This window comes from Salminus brasiliensis, chromosome 8 (genome assembly GCF_030463535.1).
Source record: "Salminus brasiliensis chromosome 8, fSalBra1.hap2, whole genome shotgun sequence".
NCBI lineage: Eukaryota > Metazoa > Chordata > Actinopteri > Characiformes > Bryconidae > Salminus > Salminus brasiliensis.
Genome location: NC_132885.1, coordinates 16,587,901 through 16,608,080, shown reverse-complemented (window position 1 = coordinate 16,608,080; position 20,180 = coordinate 16,587,901). Strand labels below are relative to the sequence as shown.

The 20,180-nt window shown below is 41.2% G+C and overlaps 1 long non-coding RNA gene across 3 annotated transcripts in view; it reads right to left on the bottom strand.

The window, feature by feature from the left end:
* Positions 1-1,493: 1,493 nt before the first annotated feature.
* Positions 1,494-20,180, bottom strand: part of LOC140561017 (uncharacterized) — a 32,513-nt gene continuing 13,826 nt past the window's right edge. The window contains exons 3-6 of one of the 3 annotated variants that reach the window (XR_011980017.1): positions 12,234-12,448; positions 8,367-8,447; positions 5,746-5,846; positions 1,494-2,264 (exon numbers count right to left, since the gene is read on the bottom strand). This is a non-coding gene — a long non-coding RNA (uncharacterized lncRNA). Of the gene's footprint in view, positions 2,265-3,101; positions 5,847-8,366; positions 8,448-12,233; positions 12,449-20,180 lie in introns of those variants that run through there. The other 2 variants (XR_011980016.1, XR_011980018.1) reach the window with 2 other exon arrangements.

Here is a 20,180-nt window from a genome sequence, read left to right as displayed (position 1 = left end):
CATGTCAAGAATCAAATGGCCCTTTCCTGTTAAAGTAGCTTGAACACATTAATCAACAATGCCCAACAAAGATCTGGCCTGCCAGACAACCGTCCTGTTAGCTAGAACCAAAAGCAACAACACGCCTTGTTAAAAAAAGCTGTGAAGAAAACAGAGTTTAAAAGAAAATGTCAAAATGTTCAGAGCCTGAAATGTTCCAGTTATTGTTTGTGAACTGCGTTCAGAAAGGCAACAATAAGCTGGTTCATTTAGGCTAATGCTGCGGAGTCTTTATACAAGGAAGCGAATATTCACATAGAACTTAACCTGCTTAGTTTTAATGTCCGGGATGGGCACCACTGTTGGGCATAACAGGTTTATTTATTTATTTATTACTGCATATTTATTGCATATTTCAAGCAGCTGGGCACCACAGCAGAAATGCTATGCCACCATAAAGTGTTAAGTATTTCTTTATTACATGAAGAGTAGATAACACTTTATTAACTAAAGGCTCCACAAAATGTTTTTATATGTGCTGAAATACATTTAATTGTTTTTTTTTAATCAGGGTATTGAAACTGGTATCAGGAATTTCAGTGGTATTGGTACCAAATACCACAATTCTGGTATCACAACATCACTATAGCCAATATTTATTTTGTTATTTATTAATGAGAATATTCAGTTGGAAAAATAAAAAATAACAAAAGATAAAATGTACCATTACCCAACCAGTTGTAAAAAAAAAAAAACAAACAAACAAAAAAAAAACATCATAAATAAATAAATAAATAAATAAATAAATAAAAAATTTCCAAATTGGCAAACTCAAGCTGGAATTTATGAAATCTTTTTAACACACATAATAAAGTCTACCAAATTTTAGATCATTTATTCAAGGTGTCTTATTATTATGTCTTATTGCATTGCACAGATGCCTGGAGTAATCAGTGGTTAAGCATTAAGAGTCACGGTCATCATTTGTTAGTTGTTAGTTTATTCAGGCCTAAATGTTTATGTGACTCGACCTTTATACTCCAAGGTTAGTTGAACACTCCTGATACAAATGTCACATGTGTAAAAGTCTAGATCATCTGACAAAATACTACTCTATGTAAAGTATTTGTGAACACACACACACACACACACTATAAATAAACAATATATTGTGATTTGATGTGTGTGAGTTTGTGGTAGCTTATCCATTCCCAGACCCCTCCTCAAGGAAATTCGTACAGCTCCCATCCAAAACTTAGTTTAGCTAATCAGTCCTTCATTAAAGTAAATCAGGTGAGCTGCTGGTGCAACTACACAAATCCCTTCAGTGTCTGGAGTGCACAGAGAAGTCAGCAACCAAAGCATTGTTCTTCCAACTGTATCCTTGTAACCAACACATTTAATTATTAATTATTAATAAACAACACATTTTCTGCACTTTCCACTATACATTAGTTTATTTGTATTTAATGTAATGTTAAAGAGTAATTTTACACACAAAAATCACTTGCAACTTTTTGGATTTTGACTCTCTTCAACCTTTATTTTGCCCTATTTGCATAATCTTGTAATTGTATACAGACATTTATTACATACATACATACATACATGACAGAACATGCACAGAATCAGATACAAAGTAGACCACCAAGAACAAATGTCTGCGCACACACACACACACACACACACACACACACACACACACACACACACACACACAAACGCAACCTTACTAAGATGCTTGCTAAGTGGCATTAGCACTCTGGCATTCTGCTAGACTCACTCAGTGCAGTCATGCCTCCCTCTCTCTTAAAGGTCAACACACCTACTCAAGAGGCGCCAATTGACTTTAGAGCACATTATAAAACTGCCTCTATCTCCCTGGAGCCCACCGGAAAGCCGGGGGTCTAAGAATGCACGCTAAAATTTCTGAGCAGAAGCTGTATTGTGTTCTTCGTATTTAATATAATAAATCTAATGAAAATGGAACCACCCTGTAAAAAAAAATTAAAGTTAGTCTAATTAGGTGAATAAATGAATAAATAAATGCATTAAGCTGGCGAGGGCAGGGATGACTGTTTAGTGTAGTGTGATTAACCTGAGAGAGATGGCATTCTGGAGCACAAATTGAAACACAGGTAATTTGCGTGAGGCCATGCAGCGGGACGAGAACTCTGGGCAGGCGGCATTAGATGCTATTCTCCATCACGCAATGCCATAAATGTATGACAAACATGGCCTTAATCATTTTTTACAAGCAGGGATGTGCAGGGGGCAGCCAGTGGCTAGAGGGGAGGGAGAAAGAGAGGGGAGAGAGACACACAGAGAGAGATAGAGTGAGAGAGCAACAGTTAAAGGCTCCTCTGAAACATCACTCGTCCTTCCAGCCTTTGATCTCTCCACCGCAATTACACCAACATCCAAACGAGCATCCAGTCGCCACCCCAACAGACTTCAAACATGCACATGTACACATTCTCACACACATACACTCTACTGTACCACCATCACACATTCATGCGGGCACACACACACACACACAAAGGATCGGAGTGTCTCCAGCAGTGAGAATGTGGATGAAAGGCAGCTGTATTGGTGCTCTGATCCCTGCATTAATGAATGTGTATATGTGTGTATGCTTGTGTGTGTGCTTCCTCTCGCTGGAGCATGGGTCAGTGGGGTGTGCAGTGGTTAAAGTGATGCACTAGGGAATGTTTGGAGCCGTGAGTGGTTGCTGCTCTCCAGGACATGCTCTGCGGTTTAGAGGCCAAAGCCCTGACTTCCCTTCAGCACCTCTTACTCTGTACAAGCCTTCAGAGATACAGAGGCTAGGGAGCATCTTCAGCTTGAGAGCAATTCAAATACCCTCATTTGCTAGGATTACATACAGAGATAAACCAGGCTATACACAACATAACCGCACACATTAAGGCGTTCTGTGCCTCTCGTTTGCTAAGTACACCATACCTTTACTATTCAATACACTATAGTACAATTACTATTCAGCTTTTGTATCAAACCATGCTGATGAAATAAATGAGCAAATGTACACCAATGTGTATTTACAGAAGGTCATTTTTATTTGGAAAGATTTTTTTTTATTATAAAACTTTGGATGAAAGTTCACAATTCTGTACACAAATTAAAAGTCAATAGTGAAAATACTGAAAACTGTAATTTGGATAAAATTATAATTGATAAATGCACTGCACTACACACTTAAAACATGTTTGTAATATGAGTGTAAACAACCTTTAAATCGATAAAGAGGTTTAACATCAAATGATGGTTATTCTATGGCATCACTCAAGGAACGTTTTTTCAGCACCTTTGTTTTTAGAGTGTACATACTGAACATGCACTCACATGCTAGGATCAAGGTTCAAGTCTCAGTGGTGTCATGTGCCTCTTACCACTCTCTGTAACCACAAAGGCTATTTGTCAGAATCCTCTGTTTTGGCACTATAGGCTGCAGAAGACTATCAGTCATGTACAAAGTCACATGCACACAACAGAGAGTGAGGTTTCAGGCTTCATGCACATTGCAGGAGGTGTGTGTGCTAGGTAGACACTGCATTCCAGCACTGACAAAACTTTTATACATAAAATGCAAAAACAAACAAACAAACAAACACTTCAGAATATATGGATATTTCAATGCCCTTGCAATGTCCCTATTGTCCCTAATATCCCATATCTGGCCAGTAGCTGCATTTTCCATTTAGCTTTTATTTAGGTATTACATATCAATCTTTTGTACAATATTTGAAGTCCAATAGCTGCTAATTAACTGGCTGCTGATTACTATTTTATTAAGCCATACTTTGTGTGAATTATCATTTTTGAAATGATTTTTATTTGGCATTATACATCATAATCTTTTGTACAACATTTCAAGAGTCAGTTTTATATCCTTATTACGCTTCATCAAAACAGTAGCTGCTAATTAACTGGCTGCTGATTACTATTTTATTAAACCATAACAGTTTTGAATTGCCTTTTTCCAGTTTACTTTCATTTGGCATTATATATGAATCTTTTGTACAATATCTGAATAGTTAGTCCAGTAGCTGCTATCAAGCTAGTAGCTGCTAATGAACTGGCTGCTAATTACTATTTTATTACACCATAACTTGGGCGAAATTTATATACATTTTATAAAATTTTATAAATGAATTATACTTGTTTAGTACACATATTCTTCAATACAACATTGTAAGAGTTTGTAATTATGCACTTATTACACCTTATCAAGCCAATAGCAGCTGATTACTACTTCATTAAACAATAACTTGGGTGTGTTTTGAATTCTCCAGATTACTTTTAATTGTGTAGTATACACATCATACTCTTGTGTTTTCATTTTAGAAGTCCATCACTATACCTCCACTAAGCCTTATCAAGCCAGTAGCTGCTAATTACCTAGCTGCTGATTACTATTTTTTAAGCAGCGAGTTAGTTAAGCAATTTCACCAAAACTTTTGTCAGACAAAACACAAAGAAAATCTTTCTTTGAGTAAGTTCCAGCAGGGCAGTATGGGAGACTCTACTTCTCTCTCACTCACTTGCTCTCTGCTTTTCCTTGACTCTCATATTAAAGGCCTGGGTTGTAATTTGTCTTGTTTGTTCTGAATAGACCTTGACTAGGTCATCATCTCAGCTGGGTGAGAAAGCCAGAGAGAGAGCGAGCACAAGAGAAACAGAGAGAGAGAGAGAGAGAGAGAGAGAGAGAGACTCAGGTAGGACTGGCGACGGCCAAATGGCAGTGTGGCGTCGCTGAGGCAGACTGCTGCCATTAGCGGGCTGAGAGCAGCATTTATTGTCCAATTAGAGGCAGGCAGATCTACCTGTAATCACCTGGTACAGGTGTGAGCCTGGCTGCGGCGCTCCGGCCACGGGAAGCCACTCATCACCTGTCAGTCCTCGGGGCTTTGATCTCTGCATTGTTCCAGTGAGCAGTGCCTCAGGCCACTCCGGCTTACAGACACACTCATGCACTCCTGACGCTAAAAAGAAGAGATTTATTGCATGCTCTACGTCTTGAAGTGTGCGCACACACAAACACACAACACATGCACGCTATGTACAGGAGAAGCCTTTTTCGTTGGGTGACTGATGATCTAGCAGTCATGAATCACCCGATTTATTCCGGTGGCTGACAGAGACAGAGAGGCTGTGAGGAATGGTGTAAGGAGTCATACGGAAACAACTTCCTTCATTCAACGCCGCTGCCAGCCAGAAAAACAAGCCGCTTAACTCGTAAACACAGAAGAGCAGGGCAGTAGGCCAACAAATGCTTCACAAGCACAGATGATGAAATACACATGCCTTTTATCTAATCATCCAATGCTGGTGCACATAGTTTTATCCATATGCAGCATATCTGTAGCTGTGTCTGCATCAGTATCAGTTTGGCCTACCTGTGCTTTCTGACCCACTCCACTCATGCTGTGTCCTAACCCTTCCGGTTTCCAGCTCTTTTGAGGAGGTCAGTGCCCTCAGGCTGGTGTTAATGTCTATGTGTGAGAGAGTTTGGTGACACTGGGCTAAACTGGACTGTTTACACACTGAGAAGACGCAGTAAAACGCAGAGACACTGTGGCGGCACATAATTCTGCATGAAGTCATTCCTAAAGGAAGTGAGGTCGTTTCCTGCTGGTGATAAGACACAGATGAGCCAATCGCAGGCAGGTACATAGTTTTAAGTATCTAACAGACTTCATGAATGGAGGTTAATGGGAAAATTCTTTACAAAGCCCTCTGTACCTAAAAGGAGATCTTGTGTGTTCTTGTGTGTACCGCCTTCAGAATGAGAAGTCAGGTCACAATTATGTAATGTTTTACGCACAACGTGTCCCGTTTAATACCTGTGAAGAAAAAGAAAAACAACATGCTAAGAACAGAGCCTATAATGCATTCCTAATGGCTAAATAATGCACAACACACTAGTCTAGAAGCCAGTTGGTCTCCCGCAAGCATTCAGGGCTGAGACCAGTCGCACAAATTTTGGAGGAGAATTCAAGCAGATCAAAGTGACATAATGCTAAAATATTTAGCAAACACAGAAAAACATCTGCGCAGAGAGGGAGCTCAAACACACAGACAAACCAGCGATTAAGAGAAAACATTCGTAGCCGTCATAATACTCCGACAGGACATTTCTTATGATTTATTGGCAGTGGCCATGTGATATTAGTTACCATGTTGGCTTCCAGTCTATGAATGTTTATTTTTTGGAGTTTAAAGCCTCTCATGGTCTTTGATATCGTAAGAAAATTAGACATTTTAATGGGGAATAGAAACCATGTGGCTGCAGAGCTGTAATGAAGTGCAGAGTATTGGGGTAATGCTGGCTCATAGTGAGGAGCTGGAGTCACCCATAAGACCCATAAAGAGGGGAAATCCTGGATACTCATACTATATGGCATGGTTTCTAGCCTGTTATATTCAGTAGATCTGCAGATACTATGACAGCAGAAGCTATTTTATTATTTTTTTTTTTTAATAAAAACTGTTCTTAAGCCTAATTTAGATATTTTGTAGATTAATTACAGTATAATAACAATAGCATAACCTCAGAGTTTTTTTATTTAAACCATTCAATGAAGCTATCTGCTATCCTTTTAGTTCCCTCATTTGCTCATCTGGTAGCTGAGTGGATTAGTATGTTGGTATATACACCAATCAGCCATAACATTACCACTGACAGGTAAAGAGAACATTGATTATTGTCATCTACAATGGTGGCATGCGTTCTGAGGTGGATATATTGGGCAGCAGGTGAACAGTCAGTGCTTAAAGGTGATGTTAAAAGCAGGACAAATGGATAAGTGTAGTTATCTGAACATCAGACATGGTCAGTACCTACTAAAAGTGCTCCAACAAGGGTCATGGAGGTCTTCTCAAAACGTCCAGATAAGAGATCACAGGACTCCTTCAGGTCAGATCTGCTGTGGCATCATGAGAGGGACCTACTCATTGTTGCTAATGTTATGGCTGACTGGTGTACAATGCTGATGTAAAATACATTGTGATTTTACATATATTTTGTTAAGATCTCCTTGAGAAACCCTAGTATTAACAGTTTCCACCCAATATCTGTTTTTAAGAAATTAAAGTAAATAAAGTGAGCTGCTGGTGGAACTGAACACATCCATACTGTGACTGGATTTCACAGAGAAACAGTTACCAGCTAATCAGCTGTGTTCTTCTAATGAACATATCACTGTCACACGAAACCTTCTATCACCATTTATCTTCTACCATCTTTTTGACAATCTGTGAATCTGAAAGTTGTTCTTTACCTTGCGTTAACAGACCAATAGAAATGCTCCAAAATGTAAAAAAAAAAAGTTTTTTCCCCTTCTCCTGTAAAATTGCTGGTTTATGACCTGTTCATAAATAGTTTTTGCATTTATTCTAATATTTTGTCTGTTTACAGGAGTTGGTGTAGTGTGGGTAATAACATTGCCTTCCTTGTGGCAGACTAGGGTTCGATTCCCTGGCTGGGCAAACGCATCATGATATACCCAGTTCTTGGGCGAGACTCCTAACACAACGACTGCCTAGCCGTGAAACATGATTGAAATGTACACTCTTAATAATAAAGCTGCTTTAAATGGTGCTTTGAGTGATGCCATAGAAGAAACACTATTGGTAACATAAAGAAGCATGTGTGTAACAGAGATGTAAGAGTGTGAAAAATAGGCAAAGATACATACTCTCTGTTTTAAACAGATGAGATATAGAATATGCACCATACATTTTTTCCACCGGACCGTATTAATTTACTGTAGTCCTGGACTACAGATTAGTCAAAGAAAATGAAAGCAGAGATGGAAGTTTCATTCAACAATTCAGAAACAGCCTAAGTGTAAATAAAGCACAGATCACATCAGTTCAGATACAACATGTGCAAACTTGCAAGCCCTGTTTTTTTTATGAGCCGAGATGAGGCGCAGGCATTTTTCTAAGCAAAGTGTGAGTAAGCAATGAAGCTAGGTGTGTTTGCGAATGTGCATCGCTTTCCACAGTGGCAAACCGTGAGAAGAGCTGTTTACAAAAGTGAGGAGCTCAGAGTTTCCCCACTCTCTGCTTTGAGGGGCACGCTGGGAGAGGAAGCGAGGCCAAGCCAAATGAAAGTGCGTCTCAGCTCGGCGGGGAGCGCCTATAAAGTGCTCAGATCAATATCAACCCACACAGATGTCATTAGTTTGCTCAGAAATATGATAGAAACTATGCTCCCTCCCCCTCCCCCCCCCTCCCAAATGTGCGATTTGCATAGCAGAGGCTTCGCTCCAAACCGGATATTTTGACTTTAAGCGCAGATGAAACGGCGGGCCCGACGCAGAACATTAATACTTTTGAGTGGAAGATCAAAGGCCTACCTCCTCTCCATTCCGATGGGGACAGTGGCGGACATGTTTCTTTTCATCCGAAGGCCGGTGCTTGATTCTGCACATTACGTCCTGTTTGGGATTAGAGGCGAATGAAGAAGCAGCCATTAAAGAAGATGAAACAGGGTATAAAAACAGCGGGATGCTGGGTAATTATTTCCTAAATGCACGGCATGCTGATACAGCGCTGAACAATGCTGCTCACCCTGCTGCTTACAGTGCACAGGCGCCACGGGCATGACAGGAATGACACACACACACACACACACATACACGCTTATGCACATACATACAAATATGAAGCCACATGGACACATGCGCACATGCAGACATACAGTATAATCGCTGCTGTCACACAAAAATCCTGTATCTCCAAAATGGATGGCAACTTTACAGGAGAATGTAACTTTCAATGAAAGTCAATGTGAAAACACTTTCTTCCAAGTAATTTCTGAACATTTCTATTGATCCATTCATTATGGAATTGTGACACAATGTAAAGAACAACTGTCAGATTCACATTACAAAATATGTAAAATGTTAAAACTGAAAATCCAAGGTTTCTGCAGAACAGCAACAATATACTGTACACATATATGTATGCTCATGCATGTAAACAATCAGGGCACACACATACAGAGAAAGTGAGAGGGAGAGATAGAGGGAGATGCAGACACCCCTCCTCCCACACACATTCCTTTATTCAGAACCAGATACCTCATTACAGGAACATAATTCTGTGCATCCAACACATCTACTGACTCTCCTTACATGTTAACCTGGCTTGAATAAGAGGCTTTGAATAAAAGGATTAAGCAGGAATGAAGGGAATTGTTCAAGCTTCGGTTCCCCTCTGCTTCGCCGCAGCGTACTGTCACACAGACTATATGCTTACAGTAAGGTATTAATTAACGCTCGCACAGGAGCGGCTCTCGGGCCTCAGGTTTTTGCGGCTTCAGACCACAGGTGTACGTAAGCCATGAAAGGCTCTGGTAGCAGGAATGGGTGGGAAACAGGGGAGGGAGCCAGTTATAAAATTTGCAATAAAGAAATTGAGCCTATTATTGTTGATGCAGCTCCGCAGAAATTAGCGGAACACATTCTTTTTGTTCCTGTCAACTTAACCTCCCCCTTCGTAAAAAAAAAAAAAAGAAGGGAGAAAAAAAAGGGAGCCCTCCTCTAGACCCCCCCCCTCACCGAAACAGCCCTCTCCCTCCCTCCTTCCCCTCCTCCATCCTCTCCTTCTCCCTCAGCCCTTCCCTGCACTTCACAATCCCTCGCTCCTTTTGAAAGCAAAGAGGAAAGGGAGGCTGCCACTGCCTCAATTACACAAAGGCTCAGTGACCCCCGGCCGGCTGCATTCACTCGCCCCTCAGCCCTCTCTGCAGGAATTCTAAAGGCCTTTTAGCCACGCAGGCCGAACACGGGCCACCCTCTCTCTCTTTCTCTCACTCTCTCTCTCTCTCACTCTCCCGCTACTTCTGTCTTACTGTCTCTCGTCCCCTTTCTCATTGCACACTAGCTCCCTCTCTGTCTCTTCTGTGCTCTCTCTCTCGCTCTCTCTCTCTTTCTAGAGACAGAAGGAAAGAGAGAGAGAGAGAGAGAGCGAGAGAGAGAGAGAGAGACTAATCATGTGTGAAATGGAAACAGCAAACCGGCGGTGGCACAAGCTGAACCCGCGCCAGCTCGGCCTCATCAGCTAGCCGACACCACACAGCATCGCTCCGCTAGGCAGGTGTTAATAAAAGACACACGGCTTCACCGGGGTCAAGCTCCCACATGCACGCGCACACACACACACACACACACACACACACACACACACACACACACACACAGATGTACAAACACATGCTAGGAAGACCTTATGGGGATTTAATTGTTGTTTTTTTTTTTGCTTGATCAAGAACCCGGCCTCCAGCTCCAGAGCTCCAGAGTGGACACCAGCTCTGCAACAAGCCTCTCTTTGTTTTCTTCATTTCTCTCAGCATGTTATCTCTAACGGACTGGATTGACCAATCAAAATATCCTCTCATTTCACTCTGAATGCAGGAACGCTAGTATTGTGCCGTAATTGGATGTCTTATAATAAATGCTTGCGAATGCATTATCAGCAGATTCAGGTCAGTAATTACTGAATCTGCTCACGCCTCACTGGACACAATCAGCCCCGATGCCATTGGGCACGTCACACTTTTCAATCACCTCAACTATTAACGTGACAGAGGGTTTGGCTGAAGCGAAACCATACCCACACGTTAAGCGTGTGCTGATAAATTAATTACAGAGGCAGGGTGTACACCTGTCCAGCAGGAAAAGTTGCTGAAACGTAGCGAAAACAGGAAAGAAAAAAGAAAGTGGAATACACTCCGATCACAGATTACTATTGATGAACTCATACCAGATTAGTGACTATTGACGAGGCCTCCTAACGTTACAGAAAGCAGTGGAACATCTATAGAGGCAGGAATACATACAGCACTCAGATTATATAGAGGAAACAGTGTGAAAGATGTTCTCTGTTGCAGCCTTTTCATTTCTTCGGAGATGCCAGTCAGCTGAATGTACTAAATCTCTCTTTCACACTTTAAGAAATTAATCACTCCTACTCCCCCCTCTACCCACCCTCCTCCTCCTTTCCTCCTGAACTGCCTTTGATAGGCCCTTTTCTTCAGCATCTAAAGAGGCCCTTCCATAGATTTCTCTTGGCACCAAGCACACACAACATTCGGCAAGAAGTAATGTAGATCATTTTTATTCATTGCCTCAAATTGTCAGCAATTATGTGCGTCAGTGGCCACCTGCTTGTCCTGAATGGTGGCGGGTCTGGCGGAGTTTGTGTGCGTGCGTGTGTTTGTGTGTGTGTGTGTGTGTGTGTGTGTGTTTGAGAGAGAGAGAGAGAGAGAGAGAGAGAGAGAGAGAGAGAGAGAGAGAGGGGAAGATTACACTAACAGGGGCCATGCAGGGCCCCCAGTCGCAGGTGAAATGGCCCTTCTTGTTAGGATAATGAGCGGTCAGGGCTGCGTGTGCCCAGCCTGAAATGGGGTGGCTGAAAAGCAGGATTAGCCCCCCGACACCCCCCACTCACACACGCTCTCGGCTGCCGTCTACAAACGGGGTCACAGCAGACGCTGCCCTCAACATGGGTGACACACGACCCAACACGGGCTGGGGGTTTTTATCTCTGCATTTAAAAGAGTGGCTGAGCACACACACTTAGACACACACACACACACACACACACACACACACACACATACACACATACACACACCAGAAGAAGGCTGTACTGCTTCATTACCTTCACAATGTTGTTATGTTGGAGCTGCAGTGACAAATACGTTTGGATCTAATAAAGCCGGGCTTCTTTAATTGGCCCTGTTTACTTAGCAAAAGAGTGCTGGGGGCGAGTGAGGCAGAGAAAGACAGAAAGAAAGAAAATAAAGAAAAGGACATGAGACTCGCAAAACCACGCAAGCACGTCTCTGCCAAAGAACATTCCAAATATTTACTGTATTAATATCCAATGTGGAATTGTGGGTCAACTATTGTATAGCCCTTTCCCAGAATGCTGTGCGGTGCAGTGGGTGCACTGAGCCCATGCTCTGCTATGATTTGAGTATTACTTCAGATGAAAAGGCGCTGGTGGAAACACTTTCATTAGCGTGGTGAGGTGACCCGGGTTCAGCCACTGAATAAGTATCTCTCTATTAATGATTTCTGCAGCAGAAAACCCCCCTGACCCACCAGCACTTTCAATCTGCGCAGAAAAAGAGAAGAAATGGGGCTGGGGGGGGAAGAGAGGAAGAAGAGGAGAGAAGGAAGGGGGGGGGAGAAAAAGAATGAAAGGGTACATACATTTGTCAGGTTGAAGCGGTGCAGGAGGGCTGTGATTTCAGGCATACTGTGATGGTGTTGGGAGCAGAGCATGCTGGGACATCGACTGGTTGGAGTTTGGACGTCATAGAGGGAGTGTGTGTGTGTATGTACTGATGACACAGGCCCTTCATGATCATCCTTTCACCCTTCAGATTCACACGCCGCTACCACCACCCCTCTGAAAGTCACACCTGCTAATAAACACAGACAGGCTTACAATTACTACAATTGCCAAGAGTCATGCCGTCAAATATAGTGTAGTCTATGTGCAGAGACTGGACACACACACAGTCAGAAGAATCAAATGTATAGCCTAACACACATGCACACACACAGCAACTAGGTTGGGAGGTGTGAACACCCCCACACACAAGCCTGATAGTGTTGTATACAGGAAATGTTGCAGTGCATAAACAGAAAAGGGCAAAAAATGGTAAAGTGCTCATGTGAACAACAGCTGTACTGCCATCCAAATAAATACACATTACAGCATTTGGCAGACACTCTTAACCAGTGTCCTCTCGAAGGACTCTAATAGGTATAGTTGGTATAGCATGGATGGGTCTCTAATGGGTACTAGTATGGGTATAATGTGGTATAGCCTGGGCAAACCCACCACACTACATCCATTACAGTCTTGCCCATGGGCTCGAACTGGTATAGTGTGGTATACTCTGGGCAAGCACACTGCACTATATTCATTAGAGTCTTGTCCATGAACTCTAATGAGTACTGTGTGGTATATCCTGGGCAAACACACCACTCAATATCCATTAGAGACTTGAGCAAGCCTTTATGGGTATTGTGTGGTATAGACTAACAGAATAAATGCTAAAGTGTCTGAAAATGCTGTGTAAAGAGTCCACAGCCCCTTCTCTTCGAATCAGGGTGTTTTTGGTAAAGTACAGGGAGTAATTCACTAGAGCCATGTTCTGGGTAAGGTCTGATTCACAGCATGTGCAAATAACAAACATTTTATTTGTTTTATTTGGATCCCCATTAGCTGCTATAAGCAAGTACTTCCAACTTCTTGCAAAATCACTAAATAAACCCCTAATATCTATTAAAGCTATAATGGCACTTACTATGTTACTATGTTATCTTACTTGTTCTTCTCCACAGGTTTTGTATAGTTTATATTCACTACATTTATATATTTCATGCTCATTTCTGGCAGTGTCAGAGCTCAAAAGTATCTTGACTTGTCTTTTCTAGCATTTCTAGCTTTGGATATTCTGAGCGAATGACTAAGCACTTTAGTAAGTCGCTCTGGATAAGAGCACCTGCTAAATGTCATAAATACAAATGTAAATTGCCCGAAAAGCATATACAGAGGATAAGCATTCAGGGTATTGCCACTTTGCCCACGTCTGCTAGTTTTGTGACCGTGCTGGGCCTCTAACTAGAAGGCACTCATAACAATTAATGACATCACTGGAGTATTTCTAACCCTTCCTTCTGTCTCTGAACAAAATAGATCTAAATACGAATTCGGAAAAACATTAAAAGTCTGACACTGAAAAGATTTTAGACTGAAATTCTGTGAACATTCAAAGAAAAATGTAGCTGGTAACTAGACTTGACTTGACTTGACTTCAAGATAAGATAAGATAAGATAAGATAGTCCTTTATTAGTCCCGCAGTGGGGAAATTCACAGTGTAATATGAGATTATTAAAATTCTACTTGAAGTAAATCAGCCAAGGCATGTTTAATATCTACAGTTTGTTTCTTCAGTTTAGAATGGAATATGCTATGCTAATATTGCTAACAAACACTGAACGTAGATTGTCATCAAGCTCCTCTCCTTAAACACACGCTCTTAACCCATTTAAAGCGCATCTGTATCTTAATATGGATTTGCCATAGACAAACCAATGTGTTTAGAGTAGTCCAATTATAACAAAATTCTTTTGGCCTAAAAAAATCTCTCTCTCTCCTTGTTCACGTAACTTTTTATGTAAGGTTTTAGATTATATGTACAGAGATGAGATTTGTGACAGCCAGAGTCCAGTGTTTGTTAGCAACATTAGCTTAGCATCTTTCACTAAAAGCTAAAGACACAACATTGAGATAGCAAATCTATCTTGGCATGCTGACTGCATCTTGTTTAAGAGACAAATCATGTTAATTGGATTTTTCTTTAAGCATCTACCATGGCTTACAGTGAAATACTGATGGCAACTATTAACTAAAATTGATGGTACGCGATACTTTATCATTCACTTATTACAGAAGAATGACGTTCTGAGTTGAAAGACATGAGCAAGTATGTTTGGCATGAGCCTTTTTTTTTTGCTGCTTCACATATGTTCCTTACTTTCCTTCGGGCTGTGAAGCCAACTGATGACAGCACAGACTTACTGCAGGCTGTACATCATTCATTCTTCACAGCATTCATCACAGGTGTCAAAACTAACGATGGCAAACAAGTTCCTACAGTGTTACATTTAGAAACTATTGATGATTCATGGTTATGATGATTCATGATTTTAAAACATAACAAAGGAAAACAGAATAAACTATATTGGGGGGGGGGGTGTTGGTGGCAGATACTTCTACTCAGACTTTACCATTTCTTTAAATGAACCCTGGCTTGGCTTGGTATTAAAAAAAAGAACATTCTTATATGCTTACATCACTCATGTATGAACATTAACACGGATACAAATATAAAGGCAGATGCCATAAAATATCTGATAGATACACTGCATGTCCAAATGTTTGAATAATACATTCAGCTACTTTAGGTTCCACCCATTGCTGACACAGATGTGCAAATGCATGCTCAGCTTGTCTAGTTCCAGTAGAGAAGCACTGCCAATAGAATAGGACTCTCTGGAGTAGATAAACATGAACCTTTTGGCACCATGTCTAATGCCAGGCGTGGGCTAGAGTGGTATAAAGCTTCCCAGCATGGTGGAACTGTGGTGCTCCATCCAACATTTTTGGGACGAGCTGGAGAGTTGGGGATGAATGAGCTGGAGTGGTAATCATCCAACATCCTGACCTCACTAGCTCTTTTGTTGCTGAATGCAATTCAATCCTCACAGCAATGCTTCAAATCTAGCCTTTCCTGGACAGCTAACACAGATACTCAAACAAAAGCAGGATGAGGTCTTTCTTAATCCCCTTGATTTCAGGAGAAACAATGAATGAGCAGGTGTCCCAATACTTTTGTCCATCTAGTGTAATGTGGGGACAAAAAAAAAACCCAAAACAAAAAACAAAAACCTGTCCAGTTCCATAGGGATACAGTCAATTCTCTGCCAGCACTAGTGTGTAAGATGGTTTAAGGAGGTTCAGTCTTGTCTGCTGTCCCCCAGGAAACCACTCTCCACTTCCAATCCTCCTTTCTCATATACACTCTCCACACACACACACACACACACACACACACACACACACACGTGCACCCACATAATGAAGCTATTGTGAAAGATTATAACAACATGTTAATACAATCAATTTTGGATTCAGTTCTGAAGTGCTCATTTGAGGCAGTACAAGTAGTACAGTCAGTTAAGCATAGCTGAGAAAAATGTCTTCAATTCGTTTCTACTTCAGCTTACCCTCAGGCTACAAATTAACACAAACAATGATGTAACTGCACCACCAGTTATGATACCATGCAACAGAAGACCCTCGAAAGTAATAAGTAAGTACATCAAACGAACAGCACTAAATTTCAGGCCAAACAGCCCTGTTCCTCATTCGTGTCATCTGAGGCTGTGCTCTCTGGAAGGAGCTGTCATCAGGCTCTTGGTCGTCCTGCCGAAATGAAGTTATCCAATTACTCTGTGCCTAATCAGCCTGTTTTGGTTGCTCTCGTCTCTCTGAGGTACTCCACAGTATAAACAGTTCACTTACTGCACACAGAAAGGGGCTAATCAAGGGAATTATTGTTTTGCTGCTCCAATTTGCCAGCTACGAGTTCGGCACTGATTGGGATGAAAATGTGCTATTGTGTGCCCCGTTCATGCTTGAAATTCAAGTGAAAATAATGCAATGTGAATCGCTCCTGGATGATCGGAGATGTATGAATTAAAAGGGAGTCTTGCGCAGTATTTAAGCTGCATTGTAAGGAGGGACTGTGTATTTTTTTATTTCTTTGGGGATGCCCTCTACATTATTTGTGCTCTTTTATAGCTCAGAGTTCATTATTATCTGATGCGCCAATTTAAAAGAAATAAATCTGAACAAAATTAGCTTCTTTTTGCTAATGGCAGCTAGTATTTACAACTACAATCTTAAAAAAGACGAGGACCAGATTAGGTAAATTCTAAGTGCATAAAGCTTTACTTGTTCTAACAAACAGATGAACAGATGTACAGGGAAAAACAACTGGACTAGAACTAAGAGAATCATGGAATGAATAGGTATTCCTATGTGTGACATGCAAGACTTTTACAGAGAGAGAAGTGTAAATAGGGAGCTTATTGTATTGATGATATACTGATTCCTTGCATTCAGTATAGTTCCAGAGGTTCCAGTTGGGAGAAGACTATGGGGCACTGAGTTGCCCTCACCGTTTACCCATTATATGTTCCAGCATCTACTGATTAGGAATTCATCAGGTCTCTGCTCTAGATCACAACCAAGGTGAAACATGGAAATATGGAAGCTACCAGAGGCAATAAGTCCATCTTGATGGTCCCAATAAACCTTATGACACTGTCCAGGTGAATGTGGGCCAAAGTCCAGACCTTCTTACTGCATTGGAACCAGGAACCCACAGGTAGAACCTCATTCTATCAACTGATTTAGGGATGCAGTATAAAGATGTCAGAATTGTGTTTGCCTCTTCTGCGTCTTAATGGCATGGTTCAAGAGAATATGGGCCAAAGCCCAGACTTCCTAACTGCATTGGAACCAGGAATCCACTGGTGGAAAGGAGTACTGTCAGGGGATTTGAGACGAAAGAGGGGAGCTGGAGCTGAAGGATGTACTATAAAGATGTAAGACTGGTGAATGAATGAATATTTCTGGGCACATTTGGCCTGAAGGAGAAATATATTAGAACTGGAACACAGTGAGAAGACTTGAATGAAAAGACTTGAGAAGTGATCCACTGACACTAAGACTGTGGTTCTATCCTCTGAACTTGAAGTCCATTAAAAGCTTAAAACAACATGATCGGTGCTGGATGTTCTAGAGTCACTATCGTTTCTGAAATGGATTGGTAAACAATATTGATCACAAATAATACATTCCGTTTAGGAAAACAGTATACTAACTACACAGAATATATATATATATATATATATATATATATATATATATATATATATATATATATATAATTTTTTAAATATATATATATACATATACTGTACATATTTACATATACAAACAGCTCTAAGATATTAGTGCACAAACAAGACAACACTAACTGATGCATTCACATTTAGCGATGTATACTATGTGAGATGTGCTATGTACTTAGTGGCTACCTATTTCATAGTGCCACTTACATCTTCATTCAGAACACATACAGTTAAAGCTTGTCAGAGTTTGCCTACAACTACAATTCTCATGTGCACCTTAGAGTTGTCGCTCCACTACAAACTAGAAGGACAAGTCTGAATGTTGTACGAATGCTGACTTTGTAAACCAGTGTTTCAGGGTCTTCAACATTGTAGCTCCTTGTCCTGGAATGGTCCGCAACTGAAACTAATGAATCTGGTTGATGGGTTTAGAGGTTGCCAACTCAGCACTGCTATATATTTACACTCTTTGAAGTGACAGTTAGCCAGGACTAACCATGTATGATGGAGTGATCAGCTGGTTCCAGAGTGCATCTTTCACTCATGCCCCGTTATCCCAGGTATTTAATTGTAATTAAATGGGACAGAGTTCATGTGGCAATTTACCTGAACAAGACCTAGTACAGTTCCTGGGAAATTAAGGGTGTCTAATGTGTGAACCTAAGCCAATTTATTACTGGGAAATACAGTGAAAGACACTTACAGACGGCAAAATTGAAAGTTTTTATGCTCTTGTTTTTAACAGGTGAGTTTCACAAGAGGGCATTGGAGAGGACTATAGAGAGAAGCTACTCTGCTTGTTTCTGTGGTCAATTTTGTGCAAAAGCATTATGACTGGCAAAGAAAAGCGGTTCTGTGACATTTTTGTGGTATTTTTTCTTGCCTGAATGTGTGCATAATGATAAAATACCATTCCAGGGCTGCATGTGCAAATTACTATTACCAGTAAAAGAATCCCAGGTTTCAAATGTGAATGGGGCTTAAGGAAGAGAGCTCTATTTTGCATGCAGAGGTACCATGAAAACTTATTGACAGATTTTTTTTTCTTATGGATCTACCATAACCCAGGGTCTTTCTATCAAAGTAATGACCAATGTTCCATTTGATTAAATAAAAGTTGATGTATGTATGAAATAGCCTTTCAATTGAGATATTAAAAGTAGTACTAACTGCTTTTAATATCACTACTTTGCTACATACAGTGGGGAAAAAACGCAAGATCTCAGCCCGTGGGGTCAAAATGATCACAAGAACGGTGAGCAAAAATCCCAGAACCACACGGGGGGACCTAGTGAATGACCTGCAGAAAGCTGGGACCAACGTTACAAAGGCTACCGTCAGTAACACACTACGCCGCCAGGGACTCAGATCTTGCAGTGCCAGACATGTTCCCCTGCTTAAGCCAGTACATATCCGGGCGCGTCTGAAGTTTGCTAGAGAGCATTTGGATGTTCTGGAAGAGTATTGGGAGAATGTCTTATGGTCAGATGAAACCAAAGTAGAACTGTTTGGTACAAACACAACTCGTTGTGTTTGGAGGAGAGTGAATGCTGAGTTGCATCCAAAGAACACCATACCAACTGTGAAGCATGGGGGTGGCAACATCATGCTTTGGGGCTGTTTCTCTGCAAAGGGACTAGGACGACTGGTCCGTGTACATGAAAGAATGAATGAATGGGGCCATGTATTGTGAGATTTTGAGTGCAAACCTCCTTCCATCAGCAACGGCATTGAAGATGAAACGTGTCTGGGTCTTTCAGCATGACAATGATCCCAAGCACACTGCCAGGGCAACAAAGAAGTGGCATTTCAAGGTCCTGGAGTGGCTTAGCCAGTCTCCAGATCTCAACCCCATAGAAAACCTTTGGAGGGAGTTGAAAGTCTGTGTTGCCCGCCAACAGCCCCAAAACATCACTGCTCTAGAGGAGATCTGCATGGAGGAATGGGCCAACATACCAGCAACGGTGTGTGCCAACCTTGTGAAGACTTACAGAAAACGTTTGACCTCTGTCATTGCCAACAAAGGATATATAACAAAGTATTGAGATGAACTTTTGTTATTGACCAAATACTTATTTTCCACCATTATTTCTAAATAAATTCTTTAAAAATCAGACAATGTGATTTTCTGTTTTCTTTTTTTTTTTCTCCTTTTGTCTTCTCCAGAGCTCTGGAATTTCAACTAGGACAGGATGCTCTTTCACCCCCACAAATTGGGAGACTAGGTCTGAGGACACAAAGCTTGGTTTGGACCACCCCATAAGAGAATCTGATGATAGATATCTGCTCATTCAAGCCACTGCTGGTTGCCAGGGTGTGGAAAAAGAAGGTGTAATCTACAACTGACCTGAATCAGTGGGAGCAGTTGTTCTCCAGACTCCCTGCACTCTGTAGGATGGTCAAAGACAGATTTCAACAGCCCAGTGAACTGATCAAATGACTGTGACTCCTTGCCCTGTGGTTCCCAGATTGCTGTAGCCTACTCCTCTATCGGATACTGAAGATAAAACAAAAGCTACCTTTGCACAGTCTAAGTAGCTGGTACAAAATTCTGTCCAAGATAAATGAAGCACTACAACAGTAACACATAATATGTTCTGGAAAAACAGAAGTGCACTACATGGACAAAATTAGAGATGCCTGCTTTTTCATAATTTTTC